A 19237-nucleotide genomic window follows, 5' to 3' on the forward strand; every position below is an offset into this window, starting at 1 on the left:
TCCCCTTTAGAACCCTCAGTTTGTTTTTCAGAGTCCATCGTCTCTCATGGTTCATCTACCCCTCCGATTTCCTCCGCTTCATTCTTCCCCTCCCGCTACCTTCTTCTTCTTCTTCTTTTTTTTTTTTTCTTAACATAAATTGCATTATTTGTTTCAGAGGTACAGATCTGAGATTCAACAGTCTTGCACAATTCACAGCGCTTACCAGAGCACATACCCTCCCCAGTGTCTATCACCCAGTCACCCCATCCCTCCCACCGCACCCCCCACTCCAGCAACCCTCAGTTTGTTTCCTGAGATTAAGAATTCCTCATATCAATGAGGTCATATGATACATGTCTTTCTCTGTTTGACTTACTTCACTCAGCATAATACCCTCCAGTTCCATCCACGTCATTGCAAATGGCAAGATCTCATTCCTTTTGGTGGCTGCATAATATTCCATTGTATATATATATATACCACCTCTTCTTTATCCATTCATCTGTCGATGGACATCTTGGCTCTTTCCACAGTTTGGCTATTGTGGACATTGCTGCTATAAACATTGGGGTGCACGTACCCTTTCGGATCCCTACTTTTGTATCTTTGGGGTAAATACCCAGTAGTGCAGTTGCCGGATCATAGGGTAGCTCTATTTTCAACTTTTTGAGGAACCTCCATACTGTTTTCCAGAGTGGCTGCACCAGCTTGCATTCCCACCAACAGTGTAGGAGAGTTCCCCTTTCTCCGCATCCCCGCCAACATCTGTCGTTTCCTGACTTGTTAATTTGAGCCATTCTGACTGGTGTGAGGTGGTATCTCATTGAGGTTTTGATTTGGATTTCCCTGATGCTGAGCGATATTGAGCACTTTTTCATGTGTCTGTTGGCCATTTGGATGTCTTCTTTGGAAAAATGTCTATTCATGTCTTCTGCCCATTTCTTGATTGGATTCTTTGTTCTTTGGGTGTTGAGTTTGATGAGTTCTTTATAGATTTTGGATACTAGCCCTTTATCTGATATGTCATTTGCAAATATCTTCTCCCGTTCTGTCGGTTGTCTTTTGGTTTTGTGGACTGTTTCCTTTGCTTTGCAAAAGCTTTTTATCTTGATGTAGTCCCAAGAGTTCATTTTTGCCCTTGCTTCCCTTGCCTTTGGCGATGTTTCTAGGAAGAAGTTGCTGCAGCTGAGGTCAAAGAGGTTGCTGCCTGTGTTCTCCTTTAGGATTTTGATGGACTCCTGTCTCACATTGAGGTCTTTCAACCATTTGGAGTCTATTTTTGTGTGTGGTGTAAGGAAACGGTCCAGTTTCATTCTTCTGCATGTGGCTATCCAATTTTCCCAACACCATTCATTGAAGAGTCTGTCTTTTTTCCATTGGACATTCTTTCCTGCTTTGTCAAAGATGAGTTGACCATAGAGTTGAGGGTCCATTTCTGGGCTCTCTATGGACCACTCGATTTTTAAAAAGTCTTTTCCTTTGTCAATTTCCATCACTTGATTTTCGTATTTACTAGCATGGAGTTGCCCATTAATTTGCAAGGTTTTCTCCAGAACTCTGTGCACGAGTTCTGTCGGGTGCCCCCCTCTCTGCTTTGACTTGCCTTCGCTCTGTGCTTCCAAAGGACTCATCCTTAGAATCAGTGCAAACATCTACTCTTTTTGGTTTGCTTTCTGTTACATTTATTTCTGCTTGAGTTTTACTCTTCACCCGCCCTCTCTGTTTCTTATATTTTCTTTTTTTCTACCTTCTAGAGCTTAGTATTTGTTCAAATTCATTCTTTCTATTCCAGAGAAGACAGAATGGTGTGCAGCAGTCACCTTCTCTGACTTTAGAGCCCAGCTCAGCCTGGGTTCAGATCGCAGTGCAATTATTTACTAAGTGTCTGACCTTGAACGTCTGCTTGACCTTTCTGTGACTCAGTCTCATTATTCTTAAAATGCGGATGATTGTAGTAGCCACCCCACGGCAACTTTGTGAGAATAAATTAGAATACTGGATGTCAACCCCTTAACACAGTTTATTGGCTACTTGTGATTACGAGTACTGCCATCATCATCGTCATTATTTAAAGCCAAATTCTCCTCCGAATGCCCCTGTGGCCACAACCCCATGAATTCTGAAACATGACGTTCAATTGTTGTTTTGTGAATGGTCTGTAATTGTAGTTCTGATTTCCCACTTAGACTCAGTTCTGCAGGGGACTGCTGTCATTCATGTCTTATGGTCAAACCTCCAAGATGTAGCCTTGCTGTTCTTATAATTTTTTTTTATTAGAAAATTCCAGTTTAATTGCATCGTGGCCACAGGATGTGTCCTGGACATTTTTTACTTGGTGGAATTTATTGAGGTTTACTTTGCGAGCCAGTATGTGATGTGACTAAGTGTTTTAAATGTGGCGTGCACATTTCCGAAGAATTAGAATTCTCTGTTTGGAACTTCAAAGCTGTATATATCCAAATGTGATATTAAAATACATATACATAAATACATATCCAATCTTGTAAGTCATGTAATTCAACACCTCGATTTTCTAATTAATCTGATAAGGTTTAGACTGGTGTGCATTCAAATCTGACACCGTGTTTCTAATATTCCAAACATTTTTGTTTTGTATATGTCAGTGACTTTATTGGGTACATAAAGTGCTCTGATGTTCGTGTCTCCATTGTGTGTTCTTCTTTTTATCATTTTGTGAGAGGTGCTTCTTGATTTACCCCAATATTTATTTTGTCTGACAGAATTCACACTGCCACCCAACTTTTTTTTAATCTGCATTTGCTCCATGGATGCCCATCTGTGTACTTTTCACTTGATGCGGTGTTGTTTTAAATGTGTCTCTTAAAAGTGGGATGTAACTAGATTGGGAGGGAGAATGTGGTTTTTCTAGTTTTTTTTTTTAATTTCTTTTTTAAGCTGAATCTGGGAGTCTTCCTTTTTTAAATATACAAATGACCCTTGAACAACATGGGGGTTAGGGGCACATAGGACTCTTGACTCCCCAAAAACTTAACTTCCAACAGCCTACCATTGACCAGAAGACTTACCAACAACATAAACAGCTGATAAGCACATATTTTGTATGTTTTATGTACTATAGATATTATTCTTACAATCACATAAGCTAGAGGAAAGAAAATGTAGTTAAGAAAATCATAAGGAAGAGAAAATCCATTTACACCACCATACTGTACCTTATTGAAAAAAATCCACATATACATGAATCCAAGCAGTTCAACCCCATGTTGTTCAAGGGTCAACGGTATGACCTCATATCTTATATCATCCCTCATATAGCTTGCACATATTTAATGTATAACCTTATGTCTTACATCTGAACGGAGACATCTTCCTTCTGCCATGTTTTCTCTTTGTGTGACTCCTTGTGGCCTTCTGTCCTTGCCTCCCCGGCCAGTTAATCTCTCTTTCTTGTCCTCCTTAATGACCGAGAGGTCATGCACTCTGTTTTTAGATTACTGGCAGCTCCATCAAGAATCTTTGAGCATGATATTGGAGACTTTATCTTTTCTCTTCATCCATTCCAAGTGTGCCACCATGTCTGATGGGCCTTCCCTCACTTCCCTCACTTCCTCCCCGATCCCGATCTCCCAGTTGCCGTGCTTCAGCGCACGTGACCGTCCGGGGGAGATGCTTTATACCATCGCTTTCTAGGTACTTTTTCTCATGTGTTATCATCTTGAAATCCTGTGAAGAACACGACTGAGGTTTAACCTGACAGGAGTCTTCTTGGTGGCTCAGCTTCAGCTCTTGCGTCATCAGCCCGGTGGGCCCTTCTTGTGCTGCGCCTTTCTGGAACCCTCGCTGGATCAGTAACCCGTGAGCCTCCTGAGTGCCCCCTGTGCCCCAGCCCGTGGGCCCTGCACAGGCATTCCCCACGCCTCGCATGCCCTTGGTCTTCCTTGATTGTGCTAGATTCCCACCATTCTTCATGCTCCATCCTTAGATAACACCTGTTCAGAATAAATCTACACGCCTCTGCAGACTCTCAGCGCTGTGTTAGCTGGGGCAGGTCTGTGCTGTCTGAGAACCCACTCTCCCCGTAGCGCAGTGTGAGTCTGACCCTCAGCAGGCGCTTGTCCACTGTGCTCAGAGCTGGACCACCAGGCTCAGCCAGTGGCTCCTACCAATCGCTCAATATTTACCGAATGACTGAGGATGCCTGCATTTAACATGGAAAGGTGCTTCCTGGCCAGATAAAATGTGTAAAGTTGAACTAAACATCTTACAGACTCTGAGTGGTAACGTCGCCTGGAAGACTTTAATGGGGGACAGTTAGTCCGCTTAGTGACCCCATCCCTGGGACACATCCGGTGAGTTGCCCATGCTACTTTGTATTTATTTTGACCATGAAGATGCAGGGAATACTCTTCATGCCTGGAGAAGAATGAGGTAGACTGTTTTGTGCTACACAGAAGTGAAAGGAAAATTGTTGCAGGGTAAATGTGTGTGTGTGTGTGTGTGCGCGCGCGCGCGTGCGTGTGTGTGTTTGGAACTAGAAAAGTTCAGAATCCTCACCAAATTGTCACCAGGGATTATCTCTGAAGAGCAGGCTGGGGGGGGGTGGGGGAAAACTGGTCACCCTATTTTACTAACCATAACATTGTTATCAAAAGTAAAACTTAAAACTTCATAAAAATTAAAATACAAAGTGGCGATATAGTAAATCCGTAATCAATGTGTATACCTCACTTCATTACAATCTAAGAAGGAAGAAAGAAAAAAAAAAACAAAAATTTAAAACACACAAACCCAAAGTATGACCTACTTGCCAGAAGAACTGGGAAAGGGCTCAAAACACGCCCAGGGGTGAACAACTAAGACCCCTTCCTGGGGGGCAAGCTGTGGGGGTATTGAATTGACATCAACGATCTCAAAGTGGGACTGAGAGGAGATTCAAAGAAATGCAAAATCACGGCTATAAATTATCACGGAGTCTTTGGCCTGCAAGAATTTTTCAGACTTTGTGGTCACAACTGCTGTCTGTGTGTGTGTGTGTGTGTGTGTGTGTGTGTGTGTAAGATGACAGTTTGGGTTTGCATTTTGGTAAGAGATGATATCTCATCTCTTTCAAGATTATTTCTATCTTGAAATAATGCAGGGGTGTGGGGAGCCGAGACTTGGCTCTGGGACGTGCCAGGGGTCTCCTGCTCCGGGAGCTGGACCCCTGCCGCCCGCTAGGAGCTGGCCACTGAGTGTTCAGAGGAGGAGGAGGAGGAGGAAGAAAGGGAAGACACATGAGGCTGGGGGCCTGCCTGCCCTCCCCAACCTTTCCATTGCTCTAGCACTTCTGATCCATTTAAGAACAGGCAAGAACAGAAAGAGACAAACTCATGGCTGACTTAGTCCAGGATCTCTGCCTTGGAAAATGGGGAGAAGACCACCTTGTTGGAAGAGAAGATCGGGAATATTTTGGGCTTAAAATGCTCTCCCTAAACATCTCCATTCCAAGGCCCATCCATTGTTTTTTGAAACTTTGTAAATCCTCTCTTACTGTAAGAATTTACATTTTACATCATAATACACACCACATGAACACAAATAAGATGTGTATGTATATAAATGTTTATAAACATAAATATGTACATAAATATATATAACTAAAGAGTTTCATGAAGCGATACGCTTACTATGGTGTAGTAAAGTAAAAACATGACAGCGATGATAGAAAATATGATTTCCCTTGGAACCTGATGAATTCTGATATACTCTATTCTTCTTTTTTTTTCTTTTAAAAACAATGCTGGTCTCAAAGCACTGAATTGATTGCCAGTGCGCTGGTGGGTCTTGTTTGAAAACTACTCGTCTGAAGTGTTCTCTGATTTCCCACAGCAATTTCATATGGGAGTATTTGCTTTGATTTCTCACTCAGCTCCATTCTTCTGAGCCACTGAAGATTTCACTGCATTTGTATACGGTGTATACGGTGATTTCACTGCATTTGCTTGTCTTGCCTCAGATTTAGGAGCCGGGGTGGATGCAGGGGGCTGGCGTTTGCTTGGGCTCTGCTTTGCCAGAGGAGGGTTGCTGTGGGCTGCAGGGAGCCCACACTGGTGCAGGCTGGCCCCGTACTGAGGACGTGTCCGTGGCGGCCACCTCTAGCTGACTGGCGGAGCTGGTCCCAGCTGCTGGAAGAGCATTTCTGGCCAGCTGGGCATGCAAGCCTCGGAGTAAGAGCAGGGCCCAGAGCAAGACCGAGGGAGAGCCCCGTCTGTGGGGGGGGGGGGGTCCCAGCTCCCGGGTTCCCCTGCAGAGGCACCGCCAGCCCGGAGCCCCTCGCCCATGGCACACCCTGCCCTCCAGCATCTCCAAGGGTGGCGAGCACAGCAGCTGCCCTGAGCTCGGGCTGCCCCCGGCGGCCTGCCCCTCTACACGTTGTGCTCAGCCCCTCGTCCACTCCGCAATCTCTCCTGCAGAGACCCTCGGCGTTTCTGCCAGACGCCTGGCAACCTGGCCTAGCTGACAGGGCCAACAGAGATTGGTCCTTATTTCAGCTGGAACCCAACAGAAAAACTTGAAATGCATCCCTATTTCAAGCTGCCTTCTTAACCGCACTCCAAGCTCTTAGAACTATTTGTTTAGTTTGCCTCCCTGGATATTTTTTGTACCCATGGATATGAGTGTGTTGCTATATGCGCTAATTTGTGCTTTAAGATTAAAAAAACTCTTACATGTGAAAATTTGTTGCCAGCCCGAATGCACAGTGTAAATACAAAGTACGATTGTTACAGTTAAGGTTGTTATTCCTTTGTTCAGGCAACAAATAGCTTCCTGAGATTCACTGAGGGCCAGGCACTGATGATGAGTCAAGGAGGAAGGCACGGACTTTTACAGGCTGCTGGAGAGGACAGATGTGGGGGTGGAGACTACCCTGAGAGTGGGAAGTGTCCTAATACAGGTTTGAATCGAGTGCCACCGTCAGCAGTGACTTGCTAAATGGCCTCACCAAGGAATCAGCCCATGAGCTGGGGCTGGAAAGGCAAATGAGGGTTTTCCACCTGGAGAAAGGAAGGCAGAAGTTTCCAGAGAAGGCATTTTGAGTCGAGAGAACAGCATGCACAAAGGCAGGAAGCCTTAAAAGACCCTTCTGTCTTCATATCAGAGCAAATCTCTTGGTGGCCCTGGACCCCTCCCCAGGGGGTGGGAGCAAAGGGCAAAAGACCGAAATGCCAACTCGGGCTGATGAGACCGAGGAGCCTGTTAAGGAACAAGGACCCCATCGTGCTGGTCAGTGGATTTCGATTCCAGGTGCACCCTCCCCGCTTCACCCCCAAACCCTGGGGTCACTGCTGGGCCCCAGAGAGGGGGGCGGGAAGCTGGTGAAGGGCAGGTCCCACGCTCCTGGCCCACCTTCTGCCCCAACAATTCTGCTTTTGACTGTTTACAAATGAATTTTCATGGAAGATTTCAGTTCTAAAGAGGTTCCCGTGGGTAGAGCTAGAAAACACCTGCTCTAGGTAATTATAAACCAACATTTCACCCAGGAAAGATACAACCGTCTTTGTGTTTAGTAAATGCAGAACTTTGCTAGGAACATATCAGAGCAGTTGAGAGTGTAGATTTTGGAGTCAGGCGGGGGTTAAGGTCCGGGGAGTGCCCTTTCTAGCTGAGTGATCCTGGGCAAGTCATCTCACCTCTCCGTTCTGGGGACACACTACCTAAGCCGGGAGCATTGAGAGGCTCAAGCAAGATGCCACATGCAAAGATTTTAGAGCAATGCCTGGGGCAGGAAGACTGGGGGCTTGAGTATGAGTGATGAGCACCACTGGGGGCTGAATAAATCAACAGCAGGGGCTTCGAGGAGGCGCCTGGCCCACCCTGATAGGTCCTGTCCTCGTCGCTCTGGAGAATAGGAGGGGCCCTCCCCTGGGATCATAAACACTGAGTGCCACTTGACAGCAGGACACCAAGGGAGGCCCGAGGAGAGAACAAGTGTGGAACACTCCTCTCCTTCCCAGGGGCCCTGGGGCAAGGGGAAGAGAGCCACAGACTGCGGCTCCCAGGGCTGCCTCGGGGCTGGACTCTTGGGACAACGGTGCCACCCTTGAGGGGCTCAGCCCAAAATGAGGGGATTTCATTCGTCAAGAGAAGGAGGGGTGGATGCTTCCCTGTGTCCACAGAGAGCAGGGAGATTTGCTGGGTTGCTGCATCCTCCCACAAAGAAGCAAGCACCTCCCATCAGTAAGGATTACTTGCGCGGGGAATTAGCGGCGACCCCAACTATGACAGTGGAGTGACTGACAGGCAGAGAGACCACCCTTCCCATGGTCAAGGTCAGAGGTGCCCATGCTCCTCGTGCACCTCGGGGAGGAGGAGCCTGGCAGCAGCTGGAAAACCTCCTCCAGGTGCCTCCACCTTTCTCCCACCCTCTCCCTTCTGCTTCCTGCCGCAGCCCCTGCACCCAGGGGCCCAGAACCAGAAGCTCCCAGGGATGCAGAGCAAGGGCAGGGGACACAGCAGCCCCTGTCCCCCCACGCCAACCTCCAAAGCTGCTTCCTCCTCGAGTCACTGTGCACCATGGTGGCACAGGAGTCCCAACCAAGCATTCTGGCTTCCGTTCCTGCCCGCGCCCCAACACAGCTTCCAAATAGGACATGAAGTCCCTCCCCCGACCAAGACCCTCTCCCATGCAGGTCAGAGCGGCCGTCCGAGGGACATTCACTCACCTGGACCCACCTACCTCCCTGCACACCGTCCCCAGAGCGGCCACCTCCCTCACTTTTCTCTCCGACTGCCCAGCAGACATCGAGACACCATCTATCCGGGACAGCCTAGGGCTCTGGCCTGGGTCGGAGCCGGCCGAAAATGAGAAGTGGACTTCCTCTCTCACACGGAGGCCGGTCTCTGGGTCCGATCCCAGGCCCCGAGGGCTGGGATGCTCTGAGTCAGACGCTGCCTTCACCACCTGCTCTGGACAGGTGACTCAGGGCAAATGTTCCAACCCGGCATGGGTTTGCTCAGAGACTCCCGACCTGAGCCATCTGATTTCTCCACGTGAAAAGCCTTGGTCTGATAGGGAGGCTGCCAGCGCTGGTCAGCTCAGCCCTGGAACAGAGTCCACCATCTGCTGGGCTGGCGAGAACACCCGGGAGGCCGGCCCAACCCAGGACCCCAGAACCCCGGCCAGGCTCCTTGTTCCCGGCCTGGCCTTCCTTGGACAACCTAGGAGAGGCTGGGAGGGTGCGAAGGTATCAAATATGACTCTGGGCATACACTGCACCTGCCGCACGGCTAGGAGCTTTACAGAAACATCAGCTCACACAGTCTTGCCACCGATCTAGCAAATATCATCATACCCCTCTTACAGGTGAGAAATATCACTACACAAAAATTCGTGGAGCACCAAGGCCTGGTGACCTTGGGTCATAGGCCATCACTGGCTCAACAAAGTCCAGCAACTTTCCTGAGGTCACCCAGCCAGGAGTCTAAACCCAGATCCACCCAACGCCAAAGCCCACGCTCTTTCCGTGGTGCCACATTGCCTCTCTGTCCTAAGATAAAAACTGGCTCTCAGGAGCAGAAGCTGACGCAGCTCAGTGCTTCTCAAAGTCTGGTCCCCAAGCCAGCAGCATCAGCACCAGCTGCTAGCAATGCAGATTCTCAGGAGGGGCCCTAGTCCTCCCGAATCGGAGACTGTGCGGCTGGGGCCCGGCACTCTGCTTCGGCAAAGCCCTGCAGGGGACTCAGGCGTGAGAACCCAGGACAGAACGTACACCAAGTGTGCCGAGCGCCGCAGCACAAAGGGACAAGGCGCTTCTGTTTCTGCTATCGGGATGACTGCCTTGTGACCGGGGTGCTTCCCCCCACGTGTCCCCTTGCACAGCTCAGTCTAAGGGTGGCATTCAGCCCATCTGCCCCTTAAAGAGCCTCCCCCACGCATGTCCTCGGCAAAGCCTCTGTGAGCTGTTGGCTTGTGCCAGGCGGGGACGTCTGGGGGGCCCGCTCTTCTGAAGAGTAGAATGTGCTCCGGGGCTTCCTGGGGGCTCTAATGAGGGTGTAGGTGCATCCCGTGGGAAGCCTTGGAATTCCACGCGGGGCCGCAGAGGCCCAGCAGCTGCCAGGGCCGCCAGGCCCACGGTCGCAGAGAGGCACGTTGCAGACAGAACTGTCTTTGTTGGTGGGGGCGGGGGACAGTTGCACATCGCAGGGCTGAGTCTGGAGGGCAGCAGAGGAGGAACTTCTCAAGGGCAGGGGATGGAGGCCCCGGTCAGGGCTATCTTCTCTGTTCACATGCACAGACTCTCTCCATTCCCCGGATGCAGTGCAGTTGGGGCTGGGGCCCAGACACCGGCTCCTAGGGCTGTCTCGTTCTGGCAGAAAGGCTGAGACTGATGCAGTACCCCAGGCCTCCGGAGGCCAGCCTCACCCTTCCCAGACCCCGCAGCCTCCCTCCTACACCAAGCCGAAGCCCCCCCGCCCCCGGTCCCCATCGCCAGTGCCTGAATCTACTTCCCGCCTTGTCCTACTATCAGATGACTTGTCTTGCTTAACTAGCAGAAGGTGAATTCATTCCAAAGTATGGGTAAGATCCTATCCAGACCTTCACCCACACAGAGTGGTTCGCACCTCGAGGTGGAAACTATCGTATCTGTGCCCTCCAGGACCTCCGCCAGGGAAAGGACAGACTTCCCACTGCCACCTAACACCCCATAGGCCAGCTCACGGCGCACCCACAGAAAGGGAGGGAGAAGCAGGCGGGAGACCCCGGACAGCTTGTCACGGGATCGCGGTCTGTCTCAGCTTTAGCTCGCTCATCGGCCAAGGGGGATTAAAGACTCTGAGCACAGCGCTCCTGAGGGATGGGCCCACAGAAGAGGAAGCTCCCCCCAATTACACCGCACACGTGCGCCTTCCATCCGCGTTTTGATCTTCCCTTTGCATGAAAACCGAGGTTCACCTCCACGTGATCGCCTCGTGTCCTGGCACATACACACGCTTACACACGTGTTTCAGTGATGTAAAGACTGGCAGGCTTCTGCAGACAGCTGTCTGTGCATTAGCCACTGAGGACCACTCTGTTCCATTCTACCCTGTCCTCAACCCCATGGAGCAGGTTCTATTTCTATACCCATTTCACAGATGGGGCGACGAGAAGGCGGGGAACGAAAGCACACCCGGAACCCCCATCTGTGTACTTCATACCCTCTGGATGCATCCACAACGCCCAAGGGATCTGGGAAGACTCAGACATTCCAGGGGGGAAAGTCAAGCACCTTGTTGTCTTTCCAGCCCATGGAGCCCAAAATCTTTCCCAAGCGATTCCGATGTTCGCCAAAGTTTCACAACCAATGCCCTAGATTTTAACGCACAGAGCATGTTGCCATCATGGCTTAAAGTGCCCAGACAACTCTGCACGTCTGCTCAGGATTAGCGCCACGGGACCAGGAGGCCTTTCCCACGTTTCCCCCGGAGAGCCGGCATCTTCCGGGATTACACCAGGAGTTCTATTTATGCCGTGATGTTTTGATTTATTTTTTTAAACTTTATGTCCACAGTTTCTTCTGATGCTTCCCTCCGTTTTTTAAATTGTGAAAGTAATACACGTTTGTTATTGCAAGTCAAAATGTTCAGAAGGCAAAACAAAAAGCGCATTTTTTTTTAAAACACCGCAACGGGGTGGTATGTTCTGGTCCCAAAGCAGCCAGATCAAGAGGGCCGTGCTTGGAGTCACAGCAGAGGTGGGACCCCACCTTCTGCACTGGCCCCTCCGAGAGCTTAGGCCAGTCCCGTGCCCTTTCCGAGCCTCACTGTTCACTTCTGCAGGATGGGGACAGCAATCCAAAAGGCTGACAGGGCTCCTGGGAGGTCCAAGCAAGGAGCTAGCTAGTATTCTTTTTTTTTTTTTTAAGATTTTATTTATTTATTTGAGAGAGAGAATGAGAGAGAGAGAGAGGGGAGGGTCAGAGGGAGAAGCAGACTCCCTGCCGAGCAGGAAGCCCGATGTGGGACTCGATCCTGTGACTCCAGGATCATGACCTGAGCCGAAGGCAGTCGCCTAACCAACTGAGCCACCCAGGCGCCCACTAGCTGGTGTTCTTTAAAAACCCTGAGGAATTCTTCACACCGCGAACTTGAGGTCGTGAGGACTGGACCAGAGGTCTTCCTTGCTGTGACAGTTTTAGCTGACTTCTGCAGAGATCGTGTTGTGCTCCCTCCGGCCTTCTCCTCTCTCACTTGTCGGTTCTGGGCTTGCACCCTTTCCAAGTCCCAGCGCATTGCTGATACACTGTGTGATTAGATCCAGCGCCTGCAGCCCGTCCCTGGGCCATCCCTGGGCCAACAACTCCCAAACCCACGTCTCCAGCCTTGGAATTGCTTCTGAGTTGGGAACTCTTTTTTGCTGCCACCTGCTCAGCATCCCCCCTGGGGACTGACTGGGGATCCCCAAAATTCACATCCTGAGCAACACTCTTGATTGGCCCCACTTCCGATCTCTTCCTCCCAGGCTCCACGTTTGGGGAGTTGTCACCATCATGCATTCATTTGCAAACGCCCAAGAATCCGGGGCCCAGGAGTGGAGAACCGGGGGGTGGGGGACACTGAAGCCAGGATTCCTGCCCTGCGCCAGATGCAGAATAACAGGCAGAGGAGATGACACCTCCCTGGGGACTGGTCGACTCCTCTATAGGATGGTCCCCGTCCTCGCACCTCTCTGACAGCGTTGCAGGAGGACAAGGTTTTAGGAATAAGCCCTCTGAGAGCCAATGCTAGCTCAGATTAATCTTCATTCCTCCCTCTCTGACCGTCCACGTTCCACCAGATTTATTGGCCGCTCCTGTCGGCTCTCCCCGACACCCCTAATGCATCCCCTTCCCCTCATCTCTGCTGCCGGGGGCCCGGGCTCCACCGCCCTGCCGGCCACCTGCCAGTCGGACTCCGGGCTCCAGCTTGGGCCTCCACCTTCACGTCTACACCATGAGCAGTCGTGGTTTCTGAAAACATGACAGAGATCATAACACTCGCCTACAGAAAACCTGCGAAGAACCTTGCATTCCTTTTCAAATTAAAAAAAAAAATTAAAGCTTTCCTCTTCTGAGCAGTTTTCAGTTAGCAGAAGAAAGGTGCACACGTGCAGAGAGGCCCCACCCGCTCCACGCTCAGCTTCCCCACTACGGACACCTTGTAGCTAGTGTGGCACGTTGTGACCACCGAGGAGTCAGCACTGAGACTCTGGTTTGGGCAAAATCCCGGAGCTCACACTGGCGCTCACTCTCTGTACCACTCTGGGGATTTGGCAGGTGGGAAATGTCACCTGCGCACGATTACAGTGCCATCAGGGGAAGTGTGCTTCTGCCCTAAAGAGGCCCCGGGCCCCATATATTCACCCAAGACTTTGGGTTGCTTTTTCCAAATCACATCCCGATGGCTTACCATATCCCAAAAGAGTTACATGACCTCGCCCCTGTTCGTCTTCCCTTTCCTGAACATGTGGTGCCCAGGTCACCCTAACATGTGGGTCCAAACTGCCCTCTTCTGGGAAGGCTCTGCTTCCAGATCTTCGTACGGCAGGCTCCTTCCTACCTTGATATCCTAAATGTGGCCTTTCCTGTCCACTCCAACTACAGTAGCCCTCAGGCACTCCCTGGTACACCTCTTCTTTCTCCTTCTTCATGGAACCCGTCACCATCTGAAGGTGCGGACAAGCCTGTTAGGGTATTTGTGCATCACCTGTCTGTACCCCCAGCAGAGATCGTCAGCCCTGTTCACTGCAGGGTCCCCAGCTCCAGGACATGCTCGACCCATAAGGGCTCAATAAACATTGACTGAATGAATCAACCCACGGCCGAACGACTAAACAAGTGACTAATGCCCTGTAATGAGCTTCTACACTCGTTTGTATTTTAGAGCCTACAAAGAGCTCTTACAGATAGTTTCTTAATCAAATGAATCTGATTAGGCACAGATTTCAACGGAACGTAAGAAACGTGGCCACACTCTGTGTCCTAGTTCCTTGGAAGGCACAGATTAAGAAATAATGGGAATGTCTCTCCAAGGGAAGAGAGTTTATTTCTACAAGCTCTGATGACCCTGCGGATTGGACATGCAGAGGCATGTGGTTTCATCCGCAGCCACGGCATAAAAGGAAAGCAGGTGGGGATACGGCCTTTGCTGATGGATACCCTCCATGTGCAGCCCCGCTGTGGGCCAGATGCTGGGCCGAGTGCTGTCAACACGGTGTCTGGTTCCACGGTGAGCCTGTGGGTGGGGGGGTGCCCTTGGTTATCCCTATTTGCCTGCCGGGCCAGGGAGAGTGAGGAAGCGCGGTGGTAAAGCGACTTTCCCAAAGCTCAGAGCCAGGATTTGAACCCAGGGTTATCTGACGATGGAGTCCAGGCCGCTGTTGTCCGTGAACACAAGCTGAATAAACGAACCCAGCTGAGCAATCTGGAAATCTCTAGCCACACCAGTCAGCCTGGCACAGGGTGGCCTTAGAAAGGGTTAAACGCCACCGCGGGGGGAGTGGTCCGGGCTGGCAGGTGCTTTTTCAAGGCCAAGATTAGGACTGTGGGCGCAGCACGCATGCCTCCCCTCCACCCGGCCTCCAGAAAAGGCCAGGTATTAATGAGCAACCGCGGGGGCGGGGGGCGGGGGGGCAACTGTTCCTGCTCAGCGGGGCTTTGGCAGGACCCGCGTGTCCGAGTGCTCGCGTTGGGAAGTCGAGTCCCCGTGTTCTGGGTCCTGAAGGATGCCGGAGCCCGCCCAGCCAGGGTGCTGGCCCCCCTGTCCCCCAGCGGAGCGAGGCAGCTGGACCCCGCTCTCCTCTTTCCGCCCACACAAGCATCTGAAGAGCGCCGCTTCCTGCCTTGCATCAGAAACAATGTTTGTAAAGATGAAGAAATCCCTACTTTCTTTTCTTAATTTGTTATTGTCATGACATGACTGACTCAATAAGCAAAACTTTAAAATCCCTGCCCAAGAACACGGGCTGGTCCCCGCCGCGCCTGATGTTCCTCCAGATGCTCCTGCTTTCCTCCTACCTCCCACCTCCACACCTCGGTGCACACGCCCCACGATGCCCTAACGCCCGGACCCCTGCCTCCTGACCAACCCTTGGAGAGTTTTCAAGGTTTGGCTCAGAGTTACCTCCTCCGGGAAGTCCTCCTTGACAGCCTCCCCACTCACCGAAGCAGAAGTTGCCCTCCCGCAGTCCCGAAGCTCTCCACGCCGACTGGCTCGTGCGTGTCCTATGCAGTAAGCGTGAGCTCCTCCATGCCAGGGACCGCGTCCCACGCCTCTCTGTAGCCCTTACTGTCCCCCAGACAAGTGTGGGCTGAACAGCTGTGAGAGGAGCGGAGGAGAGGGAAAGAGAGGAGGAGCGGGCAGGGAGGACAGAGGGAGAGAGGGATCTCTGTGGTCAGACGCAGAGACTCAGATAGACTACAGACCGAGGCAGAGGAACGTGACCAGCTGCAGGACCGGCTCCCCGCGAGCGCGCTGCCGCCGCAGGGGGCCAAGCATGCCCTGAAAGAGCACTGGTCCAGGAGTCCAGGGCGCCGGTTCTTATGCCCAGGCTCCTGTGGCTGACGCGCTGTGTCACCTGGGATGAGCCACTCCCTCTTCTGAGCTACGGGTTTCCCCTTTGTGAACGGCGTTCTTGTAAGACTTCCATAAGAATGCTCTCACTGCCCGACACAGGGTGCTGGTTGGGCGAATACCAGCGCTGCCTTCCTCCACCACCTTCCACCCGCAGCAGCCCCAGCGCCCTCTGTCACGGGAAGGCCCAAAGGGTGCGGGCAGGAGCCGGGTACGGGTCTTCAGACCCTCTCCGGTTCGGCCTCAGACCATCTCAGCAAGTCAGACAGTTGAGAGCACATCCACCCTGCGATGCCCGCCACCCTTCTCGGCTGCTGCTCTGTTCATCTTCCCAGTGAGAGAGGCACGCCCTCCTCCGATTCCTGGGCCCGTCTTCCTTGCAGGAAGAGCTTAGCACCCGTCACCCTCACTCAGGACCGTGGAGGCCCCACGTGAGCCCTTCGGACCCACCTACCTATACAGAGCTTTGACATAGTTCTCCCCACCAGCCAGGGGTCCAGCTCCCCTGACACGGCACCTGCTCCGTCTCTTCTGTCCTGGCCCGGTACCAACCCCACCATCAGAACCCAGAGCCCCAACCCTCACCGCACGCCCGGGGACACCCTGCACCAGCACCTGTGTCTTGCTCCCCTTCAGCCCAGAGTAACCTGCTGCTGGGTGGGGCTCCCTTCTAGCATCGCCCCAACCAAAGTCAGCACTTGAGCTCATCAGGAGGCCGGCCCAGCAGAGCTGGGCCCTTACAGCCTAGGGTTCTGCCCCCACGGCCCGGGCAGGACAAAGCAGGTACTGTGTGTTATTAAACTTCATGTTTAAATTTAGTGACACGTAGTATATTACTAGTAAAAACCGAATGCAACCGAGAAGGGGCTTGGGAGAGCTTTCTGGGGGCAATGTTCCGCGTGGTGCCGAGAGTTGGACTTACAGAGCTGTATCCATTTTTCAAAATTAATTGAATGGCACATTTTAGATATGCACATTTCAGGGTATGTACATTTTATCTGAAAGAAGAACAATGAGCAAATGCTGAACTCAGATTAATTACATACATGCTGAAGTGTTTAGAAGTGAAGGGTAGAGATGCCTAAAACTTATTTGGAAATGTATCCAAAAAATAAGGTGGATGCTTGGATGGACAGATGGATGGCGGGATGGACAGACACACGGTAAGACAAGTAGAGTAAAATGTTGCTTATAGAATTTAAATAGTGACAGGGCGCCTGGGTGGCTCAGCCGTTAAGCATCTGCCTTTGGCTCAGGTCATGATCCCAGAGTCCTGGGATCGAGCCCCGCATCGGGCTCCCTGCTCAGCGGGAAGCCTGCTTCTCCCTCTCCCACTCCCCCTGCTTGTGTTCCCTCTCTTGCTGTGTCTCTCACTGTCAAATAAATAAACAAAATCTTTAAAAAAAAAAAAAAAGAATTTAAATAGTGGGATATGCTCACTGATGACAATTCTTCCCACTTTTCTGTATGTTTTAACACTTTTTTATCAAGTATTTAGGAAGAAATACAACTGAGAGCAAGCTAGAGAATCCATAATTTGGGGAATGGTTAAATCAGTTGTGGCACAGACCTCTGATGTGGGTTTCTGAGGCCACACAGGTGGGGGTTCCGCTAACTTTGCAGGAACTGACACCGTCACGTGGAACGAGTATGTGCGCACGCGAGGGTCACCGATGATGGTGCTCAGCCGTGGTACCTACAGCATGCTAACACGGGCTTTAGAAGGAAGCAGACCTGCCTGGGTGCAACTCTATCCTGCCACTCACCACTGGGATACTCCCCGTGCCTCATTTTTGTTCACCTGTAAAGACAACTGCGTTTGCCTCCCAGGGTTGCAGGGAAGGTCCAAAGAGTCGGTGCCTACTGCTAAAGGGTGCTCGGGGGGGAGAGAGGCTGCTGTCACAGAAACATCTCCGAGCTGTGCCCCGGGGGGCCGGCCACCAGGTGTGGGGGACACAGGTGACTGGCTCACGCTCACAGAGGAGGGTCTTGAGCACCCCCCCCCCGAGCAAAAGCTTGTATTTCCTGAGCAAACAAGTCACCATGATTATTTTTATTTTTTTTTTAAGATTTCATTTACTTATTTGAGAGAGAGAGAGAGAGCACAAGCAGGGAGAGTGGCAGAGGGAGAAGCAAGCTCCCCGCTGAGCAAGGAGCCCAACTCGGGGCTCGATCCCAGGACCCTGGGATCACGACCTGAATCGAAGGCAGACGTTTAACCAACTGAGCCACCCAGGTGTCCCCATGATTACTTTTCTTAAATGCTGCAAAGAAAACAGACGGTAGAAGTACACTAAAAATGCTCACAGGGGCTCACAAGCTGGTGAGATTTGAGACAGTTCTCTTCTCTCATCCCTGTCCTACGAGGTTCAATAGAATCTTGACCTAGAGCTTGCTTCTCCACCCCTGCCCCCACCAGACTCCCACACACCGTACGGAACACAGCTCAAACAGCGCCACCTCAGGGGAGCCCCCCCCCCGACCCACCAGACCAGGTCAGTTCCCCAACACAGCACCCTAACACACCCCACCCTCCTTGTCCACACATTTATGCATGTGCGTGATCGTCTGTCTCATGGGTCCCATTCGATACCAGGAACCCAGCCTGGTGCCTGCAGCCTAGAATGTTCTAAGTCAATGGTTGAAAATGAGTTCCAAGTGTTTGAGAAAGTGACTTCATTCTTTGCAGACTGAAAAATAAATAGAAAGTGGGTGGTAGGGTGGGGGGTGGGCGTGGGCAATAGACCCAGTACATCCACGTTTGTCCTGGGCAACACGATGCAGCTCTTAACTATCAAAGAAGTACGGCAGCGCGTCCTGCGGTTCAACTTCTTCCCTGGGCACAGACCCCACTCCGTACGCTCCAGCCCTGTGCAGAGCCTCCCTCTGCAGGTCCCTGCCTGCCGACAGCTGGCCATGGGCAATCACGAGGGCCCCCAGGCATCGTGGCTCCATTTCCAGCAGGAGGAATGGGGGCACCTTCAGAGGATGTCACGTGACCTCTGGTTGGGGCTCCAAGCAACCGCTGTGTCACATGCTCAGCACGTGCATCTGTGAAATTGCAGCACTAGAAGACTTCTTAGAGGCCAAGTCGGCTCAGCAGCCTTCTGTCCACCTTCTAGACAGAGACACTGAGCCCCCCGGATGGAAAGGGGCTTTCCCAGGTCACGTTGCCGTGTAAGGATTTAGCTGGACAGGTGTTCGTGCTTTTAATCCCCAATTATCCTACAGCTGAACTCAGAGAAAAAGGGACTTACTCATCACTATTAAGTGATGTTGTAGGGTGTCTTCCAGATCGGCTCCCAGACCCAGGACTGAGGCACTCCTTCCCGCAGCTGACAAAGGGCCACCCGTAGCGGTCAGAGCCGAGTCTCTTTCCAAGAATTACTCTCTGCTGAAGACAGCTGCCTTGCCCAAGGCTGTGCCCCGGCCCTGGGGCAGCCCACAGGCAGTGGCCGGTCATTACAGGGGTGCAAAACCCATGGGATCAGCTGGATCACAGCTGCATCCGGCGCAGCTTCTCCTTCTGGGCCAAGGAGACACAGGGGGCGTCCCCGGGCACACTCTCAGGAAACCCAACCAAACATGGAGATACAGCAAGGGATGAGAAGGGGCAAGGCCTCCCCAGAAATGAAATGGTTTCACCAAATATTGAGCACCTACAGAATACCAGATCAAGCCCAGCCCTTGAAGACTCCCCAGT

This window comes from Neomonachus schauinslandi, chromosome 9 (genome assembly GCF_002201575.2).
Source record: "Neomonachus schauinslandi chromosome 9, ASM220157v2, whole genome shotgun sequence".
NCBI lineage: Eukaryota > Metazoa > Chordata > Mammalia > Carnivora > Phocidae > Neomonachus > Neomonachus schauinslandi.